The sequence below is a fragment of the Artemia franciscana genome, chromosome 8 (genome assembly GCF_032884065.1).
Source record: "Artemia franciscana chromosome 8, ASM3288406v1, whole genome shotgun sequence".
Classification (NCBI taxonomy): domain Eukaryota; kingdom Metazoa; phylum Arthropoda; class Branchiopoda; order Anostraca; family Artemiidae; genus Artemia; species Artemia franciscana.
In genome coordinates, this window is record NC_088870.1 from 37,103,285 (window position 1) to 37,119,383 (window position 16,099).

At 37.0% G+C, this 16,099-nt stretch overlaps 1 protein-coding gene across 2 annotated transcripts in view; it reads right to left on the reverse strand.

Annotated features, from left to right (window-relative positions):
- Positions 1-9,899, reverse strand: part of LOC136030373 (RING finger and SPRY domain-containing protein 1-like) — a 227,843-nt gene extending 217,944 nt beyond the window's left edge. The window contains exon 1 of one of the 2 annotated variants that reach the window (XM_065709295.1): positions 9,829-9,899. The gene's annotated coding sequence lies outside the window, so the exon portion shown is untranslated. Of the gene's footprint in view, positions 1-9,825 lie in introns of both variants that reach the window. The other variant, XM_065709296.1, reaches the window with a different exon arrangement.
- Positions 9,900-16,099: the final 6,200 nt, after the last annotated feature.

Below are 16,099 nucleotides of genomic sequence, written 5' to 3' on the forward strand. Positions count from 1 at the left end.
ACACGTGTTACACAGATGGATAAGACAGCTAACCTTATTGATTATGTTACTGTAAACCAAAGACTGGCAGGATCAATACAAGATACTAGGGTATATAGAAGTGCAGTTATTAATAATAATAGAAAAGATCATCATCTAGCAGTATATAGGGTTAATTTAAAGCTGAAATTCTGTAAGGGTAACTACCCTCTGAAAAACTATGATGTTAGTAGACTCCAATATGAGAATTTGAGAGAAAATTTCCAGGAACAACTGAACACTAAACTGGAGAGTTTAAATTTTGACACTGTAGAAAATCGATGGAATAATTTTAGGGAAATAAGTTGTGAAGTTGCTGATGGTGCCCCAGCGAAAAAAGTTAGAAGGACAACTAGGAATATATGAAGAAGCTTTATGTGTACTATGTGTAATAAGTAGAGCTATAAGAAGCTTATAGGAATAAGTGAAGAAGCTTTATCTTTCATAGAGAGGAGAAGGGATTTATACAAGAATTATCTGAGTAATAGATCATTAGAAAATAAGAAGAACGTAAAGAAAGCATTAAAATATGAACAAAGGCGATCTGAAGTAGAGACCATTGATAAAATTATCAAAGATCTGGAAGATGCAGCTAGATGGCATATTAGTAAAATACTGTACTGGCATGTTAATAAATTGAGAGGGAGCAGTCATTCAACACTTATCCCAGTTAAAGATAGGAATGGGGCCAAAATTAGTGATAAGGAAAGTGCTAAAAAGAGATGGCCAGTACATTTTGAGAATATGCTAAACCAGGATAGAATTTCAGAAAAAGATATTAAGGAAAATGAAAAAGTTTGTGATGTCTTTGATGTGAAGTAAAATTTGTTTTGTGAGGAAGAACTAGCAAAAGTACTGAAAGGATTAAAAAACAGAAAGACCCCAATTCGGTTGTCCTCCGACAAAACCTAGTGTCTACACAAAAACTCATATTTGAGTTAGGAGTGGAACCCACTTAATCAGACCACGAGGAATCCAATGGTCAACTCGGAATATTTATCCAAAGCTTAGTTTCATAGATCTCACCTAGTATCTACACAAGGTGCCAGCTTTATTTTCGGGCTTTACCTAGTATATACATACTATAAATTTGCTTTTTCTCCAAAACCTAGTATCTGACAAACTGCGATCCACCAGCAAAAAAATCATCAGCATCATCACTTTTATTGTTTACAAAACTACAATACATGTGTTTTTGCTAGTTTCTCTGTCATCCAGTTATTTCAGTTAACTGACCTATTTGCACTAGATCTGAATGGAGAGAGGAAAATTACAAATAGCTCTTGCTAGAAAGAGAGCAAAAGAACAGGATGAGCTGGAAGATAAAAGGTGAAACTTTTTTGTAAGGTCATGGCTACTATCATTTGAGTCAGTAGGTACAGCTTTGGCACTGGCTGGGTATACTGGGTTGTTTTTGTAAATAGTAGACACACAAATAGAAATAAACCAGTAGGCTGAAGATTGGCTGCCAAATCGGTTTTTAATTGTGCTTTTTCCCAGAAAAAGAAATAAAACTATGACAGTAGGAGTTTCACTAACTTCTGCAATATTACCGCCTTCCATATTACCACCTTTCTTTCTTTTTTCTTTGTTATTACTAATTGATTTCAACAGGATTATTGCTTGAATCATATCTAAACTTACTTTATAGGAATTTCAACCTTCAAGAAACTATTTTCTTGCGTTCTGTTCTACCTGTACGCTGACTGGTATAAATCCAGTAAATACCATTGAAGCAAAGTTGAAAGAGGATTTTAAAAAATGAGAGTTAGATAATGTTTCATCTATTAAAGATTATTTGTATATTAGAGAAAGCAAAAAAAATGATCAACAACTTCAAGCTCAGTGTACAGCCTCATCACATGCGATGGAAGAAGTGGAAGACACACTGGAAGTTCATGAAATGGAATTCCCTCAAGTACAGCTAGAAACTTGTGTTAGCGATAGCACAGAAAACTTCCATTAGTTGCAGCCCTTGTTCTGGACGAGATAGATTTGGAGATATTTAACAAGATAACTCCAGCTTTGGTAATAACAGACGAAGATACAGAACCAGCTGACTTGCCAACCACACTTGCTGAAATGCCCGTAATTGAAGCTACAGAACGACAGGCTAGGAAGTCTTCCTAATGTTAGTGACAACAGTGAAGCAGCAGCTGTCACACCGATGGTCCCTAGCCTCGCGTCTCATCCTGGACGAAAAAGAGCCAAAAGTGAAGAGCAATAGGTGACGCGAGACAAGCGGAAACATCCGTTTATTGATTCAACCCCGTGTGAACAGTTTTGTAGGAAGCACTGAAAAGAGCTTACCAGAGGAAATCGTTTTACCATATGGAATAGCTTTTGGGAGGATCAGTATGAGTCGAGACTTAAGTGGCTTGCAAGTTGTGTAAGGTTGGCCCCCTTTAGCCGCCAAACAGTTGAATTCACCGAACAGAAACTCAAGAAAAATGAATCGAGGCCGTATTTTCTTCCAAAGGTTGAGGAAAATAATCACAACAAAAATCTCAGTGTGCAAAAAACATTTATGATCACTCTTGGCTTAAAAACTGATGAATTTATCACTGAATTGTGCGAAAAGATAAAAAGTGGCATTGTTAGTCAGAGTGTTTGTGAAAACCCCGGGAAAAAGAGCCCCTCAGCACAAGATTTCGGTGGAAATCAGAGAAAAAGTCACTTCACATATGAACAGTTTTAAGCCCTGTACCCCCCCACTACCAGAGAAAAAATGCTCTGGATGTGAAGTACTTACCTTCTTCGCTGACAATCCAGCTTATGTTTGATGACTTCGTGAAAATGAATCCAGACGTTACTATCTCGGTCAAATCGTAGAGGTGAATTTTGAAAACCATAAACATATCCTTGAGAATGCTGGTGTCCGATGCCTGTCTCACATATGAGAGATATTCAGAGAAAAATAATGATGATGACGTCGGTGCTACGGGCACATTTTCGCTATTCCATCTGCAGTATAATCGTACATCTGGTAACACTGTCACAACGAACATCCTTTCAAAATGGCTGATTTTAATCACTTCAAACAGTCTTTTCAATCAAATTAAAAAAAAAATTCGAAGAGCCTGGTCAGGAACTAGACAGCTCATGGAGAGACGAATGGTTACTGCACATAGACATGGCTAGGAAAGCTACTCACAAGTATCAGGAAGATGCAAGTGAAAACGACAGTCCTGATCAAAAGAGTGTATGCAGTTGACCTTCAAAAGGTGATCTTACTTCCCGTGTTCCCGGGAATAAAGACTCAATTTTCTTGAGTCGTTTGATAGTATTTAACGAGACATTTGCAAAGGTACACCCGAAAGATCCAGGATCTGTTGGGTCAGAAAAATCGTTCTGTGTGCTATGGCATGAAGCGTTGCAAGGCAGAACGATCAGAAAGCATTGTGGACTCTCTTCTCAGTGATCGGTGCAACAAGTGAAAGAGACGTCAAGTCATTCATATTCTGGATGGACAATTGTTCAGGCCAGAACAAGAACTGGGTTTTATACATAGACCTTGTACAAATGGTGAACCAAGTTTTTCGGCTGGAGCGTATTATTCTGAGATACCTCACAAAAGGACATACCCATAACACAGCAGACGGAATTCACGGAACCATCGACGTGAAAATAAAAAAATGGGCAAGATACATGCCTTTGGTGCTCTTTTAACTTGTGTTAATGGATCCAGGAAAGGAGTTAATACCATCACTATGGACAATTCTTTCAGGAATTGGACTTCAATTCACGGGAACATCGACCTGATGCTCACGACCTCACCTGAATGCTATTGTTGAAGCTGGATTCCGGAAAGGATCAAGAAATACGTTTTAGAACACCAGCTTTGACAGTGATGAAGTGCTGCTTTCAGACTTTCTGTAAAAGTCATCCAACCATACAAAAATTCCAGACCCCGACTTGATACCAAGGGGAATTTCTAAAGAAAAAGGAAACCACTGTGAAAAAGCTATTCCCCATGATTCTATGTAACAGACGTCAATTTTAGCGAAACCTTCCGGTCCCAGCTGTTCCTGACTTGACCATCAATGAAGATGACCCATACAAAGAAGAATAGATTTTCAGATTTATGGTTGTTCAATCGTTCTTGAGTTCAAAGGGATGTGTAATGTTACTTAAGGCAAGAACTTTAAATACCAATTTTTTTAAGACTCCAAATAGTGTACATACTAGGTTTTGTTGGAGGGAAGTCAAGTTGAACTCACCGGAAAAACGCCAACAAAACCTAGTATCTGCCTTCTCACTTGTTTTAAAAAGACTATGGCGTTGTAATTAGTATAGTTGAAATCAGTGAATTATTTGCTATTTTTCAATGACTACAAAGTTCTAAAAATCATACAAATAAAGAAGCAGCTTTAAAAAACAACGTTTTCGCGTTTTTCTTGGAACTTAATCAGACGTAGAAACTAGGTTTTGTCGGAGGACAGCCGAGTTGCTCATAGTGTGGTTCTTAAATAAGTTTCTTAAATCTGATGGCTCTTAGGTTAGAAATAAGTTATTGAAGATTATAAATACGATTTTTGAAAAAAGGGAAGTACCTATCAATTTTAGGAAAACCCTAATTAAACAACCGTATAAGAAAGGTGATAAGAGAGAGTGTGTTAAGTATAGAAGCATTAGCCATGTCTCTGTAGGTAGCAAATTACAATGTAATATGATACTTTTTAGACTGAGAGATGTTGTGAACGAAGTTTTACGAGAACAGTACAGTTTTAGGAAGGGTAGAGAGTGTGTTGAGAAAATTATCACTCTTAGGTTAATAATAGAGAATGCCTGAGTTATCAAACACCCTTAGTCCTCAGTTTCTTAGAGTATTGGCAGGCATTTGATTCTCTTGATAGAAGAACTTTAGCAAAGGTCTTATCCTTGTATAGTATACCAGATGAAGATATTAAAGTAATTAGTGCTATATAGGGGTAAGTAGTCCAAACTGGGATAGGTACATAGTGAGCCATTGAACTGAACTGCCATCTATTTAAGTGGAAACAAGTTCCATGAGCCATATGATATAGTTTACAAGGTGGCCGACTTCCTAATCCATTTTTAAAGGTATGTTACAATCTTCGTTTGTTTCCAAACTCTCTTGAAAGTTTTTACTACACCCCAGAAAAATATTTTGTGCCCATACTTTTTCATGTATCTCTGTGCTGATTAACCCTAGGAAAATACTTATTGGCTTGTTCGAATCCTTGATGATAAGACATTGTAAGTAGCGCCATCATTTTTTTTTTCACCGCACCAGTTTCATCATATTTTTGTTTTGGTGACTAGAAGCCAGGTGGTTCATACTGAGCCAGTATAAACTGGTACATAGTGGGCCACTGGCTCACTATGTACCATAGCATTTTTCAAGTAACCGCTTGTAAAAGCTGGTGCACTTCTCAATCTTATATTTTTTCCAGGAAAAGATCAGTGATAGTCCCAAAATGCCAAGGGTCCCTAGGAGTCAGATGGAAGCGCATAGAAAAGATGCTGTAGAGCAGAGAGCTGAATTGGAGGAGGGTACTCTACAAGCCCTTAATAAAGTGTGTGAAGGCCATAGTGTCAAGAAGACTGCTGCTATGTTCAGCATTCCCAGAGCAACATTACACCAGTGTTATAATAACTACAAGAATTTGAGTGATGATCAGAAGCTTTCAGCCCGCCTGTAGAGAAAGCATGGCTTTATTGCCATTTTCTTCTAATGAAGAAGCTGCTTTGGCAATTTACTTGATTATGGCTTCAAACATGTACTATGGTCTGACTGAACTGGAAGCAAGAAAACTTGTTTATCAATATGTTTTGGCAAACAGCAAAAAAGTGACTCAGGTGTGGATTGAATATGAAAAGGCTAAGAAAGAATGGATGTATCAATTTCAATTGAAACCCAACATTATTGCTGAAGAAACCAGAGGAAACCAGCCTCAGTCAGGCAAGCAGCTTCAATTCATACAATGTGAACCAGTTTTTTTGGAAACTTGCCCTCTGTTCTTGAAAAAAACAACTTCACTGCATCTGATATCTATAATGTAGATGAAACAGGCAACAGTGCATAAGCCCCCTAAAGTCTTTGCAGAAAAAGGTAGAAAAATAGTTGGCAAGGTTACTTCAGCCTAAAAAGGCACTCTAGTTACAATGATTGGAACACAGCTTAGATACCAATACAGTTATGAAAACTTGATTTATTTTTGGGACACAGTGCATGGTAGTTAGCAATGCTAGCGGCTGGAGACAGGAAACTGGCAGCACAGCTTAGATAACCAATATTGGTATCTAAGCTGTATAAGCAACAAAACAAAATTGTGTTCCTGCCTTTGGTGTTGTAGCACAATCTACGCGTTGGAGCGCGGGCTTGGAGGAGGTGCCAAGCTCAGAGCTCTGTACCAAAAGCTTCTTGTGGGTAAGATAAGAGTTGCCATAACTGTATGTACAAATTTCTTAACGCCTTATTTTGTCTTTCTGAGAAAGAAGTGCAAGCCCCACATGTTAAATGGGAGTCCTGATGGGTTGGCTGCTGGAGCAAACCTGTCTGGATGGATATTAAAAGATTTGTTCTGCGAGTACTTGCAGCATTTTGTGAAGCATTCATGTGCCTTGCCTGAGCAAAAGAAGCTGCTGATCCTGGATAATCATCAGTTGCACATTTCACTAAATGCTGTCAACATAGCCAAGGAAAATGGCATTGTCCTTCTTACCATTCCCCCCTCATAATAGCCACAGGCTACAACTACTAGATGCCAGCATTTTTTTCCCATTCAAAGCTAACTACAATGGGGTGATGGATAATTGGATGCTAAACTATCCAGGAAAAACAGTTACCATCTACAATATAGCTGGATTGGTTGGTACATCCTTCCCATGTGCTTTCACCCCTTCCAATATCCAGAGTGGTTTTGCCAAATCTGGCATTTGGCCTTTCAATCCTGATGTCTTTACTGAGGAAGATTTTTTGCCCTCATATGTAAGTGACAGACCAAACATGTTGCCTGATCCTATGCCAACTGAAGGTGATAAAGATGAACCTCAAGGACTGCACAGGAATACATGCCAGGAAGTGGGAGCTACATGCTTCACTGACAGTGTACTACAGTCCCAGTTAAAACCTTCTCTTCTCATTGTTACTCCAGAGCAGGTCAGACCTTTTGCCAAAGCTACTCCTTGAAAGCAATCTACTAGGGGGAAGAAGTGTGGCTCAACAAAGGTACCAACAGATACTCCAGTTAAACAACAAATTGAAGCAGAGGAGAAAGCAAGAATCAGGAACAGAGAGAAAGCTGCAAGGCCAAAAGCAGTCCAGCAAGAAGTGGTAAAAAGATTCTGCAATATGATGAGGAGAGTGATGATAGTTTTTCACTGAATGACAATAGTCATGAATCATCTCTTCACCCAAGACCAGAAGAAAATGACCAGCTTGAAGAGGAAGGAGTGTTTGACATTATTGCAAAGGGGGATTTTGTGAAAGTGGTGTACCAAGGGGAATATTTCCCTAGTGTTGCCCAAGCAAAGAACCATGACTCAGCCAAAATATGCATGTTAAGCACAGCAGGAATAAACAAGTGGAAATGACCTGAAAAGGAAGATTCCATAATCTATTCCTGTAAGGATATTTTGAAGAAGATTTCAAACCCAGCCCCAACAAAAGGGACAGCATCAAGAACATCCTCTTTCTTTACTTCTGAAGATTGGTAATGCAGCAAGAGGCTCTCAGTTTATATATTTTGATTTGTACTTGAAATTTTGCAGCCTTATAACCAATTAAACAAATTATACTTGTATATGTCTTTCAGTGGCCAAGTATGGACCATAGGCTGACTCAATATGGACTACCCCTGATCAGTTGGTATGTAGTGATCCATGAGAAGTTTTTGGCAGCTAGGGCAACAGTTAAAATTCTTAAATATTCTCATAAAAACCATATGCTACAGTTAGGTACAAGCAAAGCTACAAAATAGAAACTGGTTGCAAGTACAGTCAATTTTTCAAAAAGCTACTCAGTATGGACCACTTACCCCTACAAGAATAACACTGCTGCACTTAAGGTAGGAAATGAGGTTAGCAGCTGGTTTGTATTAAATCAGAAGTTAAGAAAGGTTGTGTTCTATCCCTATTTGTATGGATCATTTTGATGGGCTTTGTCTTAGCACAGGAAAGGCAATGGGAGAATGCAGAATCAAATGGGGATGAAAAACTTTCCTAGACTTCTATTATGCTCATGATTTAAGCATCCTAATTGAAAGTGTGAGCAGAATGGATGGACTTTTATAGGTTTTACAAGTTCAAGGTGCAAGCCTAGTTTTGAACATTAATGTTTAGAAGACTAAGTTGCTGAGTCTAGGAATCAGTGAAGATGAAAAGGTGATGTTGAGTAACAAAAAGATTTATCAAGTGGACAGCTTCACTTACATTGGTAGAATTATTAGTTAAGATGGTTGGAGCAGTGAAAATATTAAAAGTGGAATAGTCAAAGCACAAGGTGTTTTTCACAGTCAAAAAGGTTTGGAAAAATATTAGAAGCTCCAGTGATGACAGTCACCATATATAGTGCTTAAGCATGGGCACCAAAAAATAGCCAATGATTTGCTAAATGTTTTCCAGAGAAATTGCCAAAGATTGTCCTTTTTGGCCAACTGTCCTGGGCTAAACAGAAAGCAGGTCATCTGTGGTTAAGGTGGTAGGATGTTGCAAAAAAAAATTAAAGAGCATGGGAACTTCCTAGCAGGGCATAAAGAGGGGTCAATGTTCCTATTACCTGAACAATTGTTTAGGGTCTTGAAACTATTGTTAATAGACACATTTTGACTTTTTGAACATCTTATCTCTCTTGCAACACTACCATAAACTCACCATTGTGGAGCTACTCCAGCCCAAATATCCTGTATTTACACATATAGAATTGTAATCATTTCCATTTTTGTTGACTGGATATTTGAAATCACAAATCTATAATAGTTTAGAAACAAATTTGGGCTATATATTTGCACATCAGAGGGGTGGGGGTAAAGCATAGGACATATTAAATATGTAACCTAACCATTGTTGTATTTAATATATGATATGCTTAATAGGAACATTAACCAAAAGAGGAAGGCTTTAGATAGAATAGGATGGAGGGAGGAGCAAGCATTTCTTTTCTGGCCTCAGGCCACTTGGTGTTGTGATTAGTTGTTAGTAGTGCAAGTATTTGTAGTCAAATCATGCAAACAAAACTTCCTGGAATGAAATAGGAACATCAATGATCTTCAGAAAGATTTTTTGGAGTACATATCTCAAGCCATTTCTAATCAAAGGATCACAAGCCTTTAAAAATCTTAACATTGTAAAACTGAAACCTTGAGAAATAGACCTACTCCTTAAATGAGGCACAAGGAAAGCATTTTGAGGCTTATCCTGTTGCTTAATCCTGACTTGTAAAGTATAAATGATCTACAAACTTATTGCTAAAATCCATGGAAATAACCTTTGTAGGGCCTAAATTCCAGCTGAAATTACAGAAATTCCTGAAAACTTGATTCAACTAGCCCAATTTCTGAGCTAACAAGAAATCTCTAAAATAAAATTTTATTATGTTTAAATTTACCTTTTGATTCTTAGAAACTATTTATAATTGCAAAAGAAGCCCTGAAGAATTGCCATTTTGTTTCTTAGCCTAAATCTTTGCTCTATCCACCATCCTTAGGCCTACAAGGCTAGCTTATGCTAGGCCTTAAAACAGCAGTCATAAGAAGCTAAAACAAAATAAATCAATATATTTTTCAAAAGGAGTCAAGCACTATGATCTTATCACGTTTGTTCAGAATTAAGCTCATAACTTACTACCTAATTTATGATTCAGTTTCCACGCTTTTATTTTTTAAATTTTTTGCCAAATCTTCCAGTCCAAAGGAAAATACAGTGTCGAGCAGAAAACGCATTTTTCATGGAACCATGTAAATCTGCTAAGCAGTTTTTAGCAAAAATCAAAACAAAAAAATTACAGATTTTAAACTACTCGACGATTGGCTGTTTCTCCAATTATTTGTCTTTTTGTCCCAGTTTTTTATTTTTATCAGTCTCAGGAAAGGTCTCTTTTACATCTTTTGAAGCATTAAAACTTTGTTATTCATGATGGAATGGCTGTGGAATAATTTCTTTTTGCAAGGGGCTAGAGTGTCTCTCTTGTTGACTTTGCAGAGTTTATCACATAAGAGTCTCTTTCACGTACTTCTATTTGGCGGCTAAATTTGGCCTACCTTTCATTTGTTTCCGTGAAATCAGTGTTAGAAAAATCTTTGTCACGTGGAATTAATATAAGAGTAAGAATTAAAGCTTAATATCTATTTATGTCTGAACCCCAACACCCCTCACCCCCTCCCTTCTCTTAATGTGTAGATATTTATCCTGACTTATATATGTGCATTGAATTGTCTTTTAAGTTTACTCTATTATCCAGACTAAATTACTAGTTTAATAAAATAATACAAAATTCATTGCTTCTTTGATAGTCTAAAATGTGGAAAAAGACCAGTTATTGATATGACTTAAAATTAAAACTGAAATGGCAGAAATTATATTTTCAAAAATAAAAGCTAATGAAAAAGATGATTCAAACGGGGAGGGGTTTTTTTCCCTAGTAAATATTATGTAATCTTAATGTCTATAACTTAGCAATTCAACATAATCCTTACCTTAGACCTTAGTTACTCCTGTGCCACCAGAGGCACCCACCCAGGGCATCCAGAAAGAGCCGTCAATCGTCCCTCATATGTGTTGCTGCCCTGACGTCTGCCCATTGGTGTTGGACTGTCGAATTGATAAACTTCAGGTCCCGCTGGTATGTACGACGAAGTGTTTTTTTTGGATTCATCATAATAAATAAATAACGTGTAATACAAAGAAGTTGTAAATAAAACATATTTACAAATTCATCATAATAACTAAAGGATTTTTAAATATGTTTTAATACAACAAAACTGAGACAAAAGTTATCTCCTTCCTTCTATATTCATTAAAAATAATGCAAAAATAAAATATAACTCAACATTCTCAAAAGATCACTATAATTCCTTTTTTCGGACGTTTGATCAACTGAATTTATTTGGCTCACAATTCCACACTAGTCAAACTCTATTAAAATAATCCATCAATATCTATATCTCACTTCATATAGGACACTTCCAAGGCTACAATTGTCCCTTTCTACAATTGTTCCTTTCTACAATTTTCCCACTTCTAAATCAATAACTAAATAAGTTTTAATAACTAAATAACTAAATAAGTTTCAAAGAAGTGTTTTCCCCAAAGTCTTACAGTCTTACATTGTTGACAATATAGTTAGGTAACTAGGGTTTCCCCAAGGTCTTCCTTTCTTGACAAAAACATCCAAGGGTTTTCTCTATAACCTTGACCTTGGGAGTGAGGGACTAAGGACTAATATCAAAGGTTTAGAGGGGCAAAGTAAGTATAATGTCATATACTACTTATTAACTTTGCTCATTGTTTACGCGTAGCATTTGTTATTGGGAAGTATGCAGACATTTTTCATGATGGATTTTTTGGTGGAGGATGGTTTTCTCATGGGAGGATTTTTCTGTTAAGAAATGTTTCGCAAGGAAGGGAATTTTCCATGAAGCGAGGTCCCCCCAAGACCCTAACCCTACCCTCAGGGGAAAGTTTTGAAAATTTTTCTCTCAATGAGACTTTCCTTAGTGTCGAGACACACATCTGGCTTGGAAGCCAAACAGTGGTCAAGGGGCAAAATGTCTACATCGTCTACACAAACATATACCTTGTTGGAAAATAGCAGTTCAATCATGCTTTCTAAGGCTATAATGATAGAAGGTTTGAGATGGCTGTGGATGAAGGATGGCAGATTGCCGAAGATTGTCTTTTTTGGTCAACCGTCAAGGGCTAAACGGAAAGAAGGTTGTCCATGGTTGGGGGTTGGAGGATGTAATTGAGAAAGGTTTAAGGAAAATGAGAACTTCCTTAGAATATGTAATTTTGAATGGCTTTGAATATATTGGGATAGAAAAGGAGTGCACGTAGCTGTTTTGGCTTTAAGTGGCTTGGTGCTGCAGTGACTTTTTCGTATCAGTAGCTAATTTTAGTGTTGTGCTTAGACTTTTAAGAAAAACCTAGGCTTTCCAGTTGGTTAAGTTGTCAAACCCGAGTACCAAATTTTCCTGTTTCTCTTTTCTTTGAAAAAATGTGGGCGAAGTTTCGCTGGTAATTGAAGTAATAAAGAAAAAAGTATTTTCATGAATCTTGTTGAGATTATTGGCAAATTTTTCAGCCTAGAACAATTTATCTTTGTAGCCAAATATGAGTGAAGTCGCATGCCCGAAAATCCTATTGAGCCTATGAGACAGACTAGGCTCATTTCATTGGTCGATTTCATATAAAATTATCTAATAGTCTAAACTACGGAGTATCTGCGATTCCTACTAGGACAAGTGAAATCAGCCCTTTTAAGAACTTTAGATTTAAAATTTAACCAGGGGTGGTAGAGTGAGCTGGGAGCTCAGCAGATAATGCAACAAATTTTGATAAAAAGCGAGGATGACAGAAATTGAAGTTTCTGTTTGTTGCTATTTCTTCCACAGAAGACAATAGGGCAAGGACAGAGGAAGCAGAAGGAAATATAGCGATAGAAGTATTACCATAGGTATCAGTATGCAGTTAAGTCTTTTGTGACTCACACCCAATGTCAATTGATACAACATAGTTTGACCAGCTTTCGAAAGTACCGAATGTGCTGACGAAAAGTCTGGTGGCCTAACCCTTGGCAAATCAGTAGTAGCCTACAGTAGCACAAGCCACAATTAGGCAAAAGCTTTTGAAGCTTACAGATAGTAACAACAACTAATTTTAAGAATTTTGAGAGTACTGGACCGTCAAGTGACCGGATTAGAGAACAGCAGGCTACTTAGTTTTATACAATTCTTTCTTATACCGCATTGAAGAGGATTTCAAGTCTATTTTTGGATATATTTTCTATTAGAACATGGTTAAGAGAGGAATTACTTGAAAAATATTTTGTCACAAATGAAAAGCTTAGTATAGGCTTTTTAAGTTGAAGAAATAAAAAGAAAATTAGTCCTACGGGGAATTCAATCGGAAGCTGACAACCAACTTCATTAGATGTCCTAAGACCTTGTTGAGAGCACAAGAAGAGTGCCTGTCAGCAAGAAACACCTGGCCAGCCAGAGTGGTTTTACCATTCAAGAAATTATTTTTTAGCTTCTATGGCTGGAGCAGTTTACAAATGCAGCACTGTACTACCTTTAGGTAAATTTTCATGAAAGACAGTTTAAAACTCTCAAGAAAGATAAAACAGCTAAAGTTTGTTTGAAGAAGAGTGGTGCAAACCGATTTCAGTTTCAGAGCAAGGAAGTAATGGTAGAGAGGAGTTTTGAAGGCAAGCATGGAGAAGGAGAACGCACTTTTCAAGCGAGACTTGAGTCTAAGGAAGAAACCTTGCTTGAGAGTCACCGAGCAGGAAACAGAAGAACTTTCTTTGTGTGTGATTACACGTTACACTTTCTGAAAAATTGTCCTAAGAAAAAACAGCAACCGAAGAATATACGACAGGGTTTCCCTGAATAGTGCTTGAATAGGTCAGATAACCAGGAGTTGTCAAGGACTGTGGTAGGGTTTCATGGTAGTATAGACGGAAGATAAGTCAAGATGCTTTAGGACAATGGAGCCGACAAAACAGTCCTGCTCTCAGAGTTAGTATCAGAAGAGTTGTGGTGCTGGGAATAGTCTAGAAGTATTAGATGCGTATATGGTGACACACAGATACCCTACTGTGACAGCGGATATAAAGATGAAATGGCCAGTTGAGATATTTATGACAACGTAAGCCCAAGCAAACAAGCAGGCTGAGTCACAAACAGATATTTCGGAGGAAACGCAGTCTGACTTCGACGACTCAATGTTTTCTTGAGGAGGAAAAGCACAGAAGAGTCGGAAGTAGAAACCTATGGAAATATAAGTTGTGTCTTAGAGTAAGTCAGACGGTGAGGTGTTTTTGATGGAGCCTGTACAGAGAGCAAAAGATTTTCCCTAGTTGCAGAAGATAAAGGATGAAATCCCTTACAGATTTCAAGGACTAAAATCGTAACAAGCAGAAATAGTTTTTAGTGCTTCTTTCAAGCTATTGAACACAGGCACTAACACTGACCCAAAAGTCATCTATGGGAGGGCATATGGACAGAAAACAAATTACTGATAGGATTCTCGAAAGATTTTACTGGTCAAATATTTATTTAGTCGTGACAAAGTATGTCCAACAATGTTTTCACACCCAGCAAACACCACACAGAGAAAGTGGCATTGAAACCACTCCCAATAATTGAAACTCCTTTCCATAAGATAATAACTAACCTGGTGGGACTTTTAGAGAATGGTTAAACAGTTTTCAAATGAATCTTGGCGATAAGAGACCATGCAGATATCCAGAGGCATTACTACTTCGCTCGACCAATTCACTGAAGGCAGCATACCAATTAAGCAGTTTTTCTCCCAAATGGGGATACCTTCAAAGATCCTGACCATTAACATAAGTAATCTTATTTACCAAGCATTGCAGGAAATTTAAGTGGCTCATGACATTAAACTCCTACGCACCATTGTTTTTCACCCAAAAACAGATAAATAATTGATAAATTAAGTGGAACTATAGTGCTTATACTAAAAAAATTTGTCAAAGGCTATACCAAAAATTGAGATCTGTATCTTCTATATCTTTTGTTCACTTACAGGGAGACAAAAGAGGCTTCAAAGGGTTTCTTACCATTTGTGCTGATCTACAGATATTATGTCAGAAGACCATTAGATGTATTGTGAGAACTGTGGGGGTAGACAAAGTAAGGTGCGTCTGAATCAACAATGGACAAAACCTGGACAATATGTGAGAACGACTTATCAAATGGACTGAGACTCACAGCAAAACTAATTGTCAAATCAGGATCGGCAAAAGACCTGGTATGATTGCAAATGGTAGCTGAGCGAGTTTGAAGTGGGAAAAGAAGCTCTGGGTCTCTTACTGTTTGGAAGCAGCAACATTGAGGTACAGTGAAAACACCCATACAGGCCCATAAAGAAAGGCAAACGTGTGGATTACGTGGTGTAACTTCTAGGAAAAAAAAAAGGTTTGAAATTCTCCATGTATAACTTCTTAGGAAGTACCATAGAGTAAATCTAAGTAAAGTCTTATTTATTCAGACAGACAACTATGCACACACAATTCTATCAGAGGTGATAGACTGTATGGGTGCATGTAATGACTGAGACCTTGAATAAGCCATCCAGACATTTGTGTTTTTTGTATTTAATAGGAAAAAGGTAATTAACAAGGTGAAAAAGCCCTCCTAATATGTAACGTAAATTCTATTTTTTTTTTAAATTTTATTCTTTAATTTCATTTGAAAGTATTTTCTCATTCTTTCTAAAAGATTCTTTTTTGTTTCATTGTTTTCATATAATTATTCTATTTATCACTTGCATTATCAAGTTATAAAACCTCCATTTTCGCATTCAACCATTCTTAAAAAAATATTCCAAAAATCTCTTGCTAAAGTCTACCAACGCCATAAATGCCTGAGAGGTAATAATCTTTTTTAAAGTTTAAAGTCAAATTTGCTGTAAATAATTGAATATTCGACACTAAAAAATAAAAATGTTTAAAGGTTTTGCAGATCTGGCTAGTTTAATAAATTCGTCATTTAATCTGGTTTTTAGACTAGTTATTATCTGTCTGAACTTCCTGCCTTTCAAACTAGAAAAAACAAAAAGCAGCGAAAAATGGTAAATTACATTAAAAAAAGCCATGACAAAATTGTAAAAATCTAGAGATTCCTGGAGGATTATGCACAGAGGGCTTGATCCAAAATTTCAAGCTTTATTTAACGCCTATTAAGCGTATACTCCTGAATTACAGTCAGTTACTAAGAACTGTTTGATGTTATGATGTAGTTTGTAAAATTATATCGTCTAAGACAGTCACTAATTTTTTTGCACGTATTTTCTGGTGCAGCAAAGATAATTATATTTGTTTATGACTGAAATGTCTCAAAACTATATTGGCCAGAAGAAGAAGAAAAAG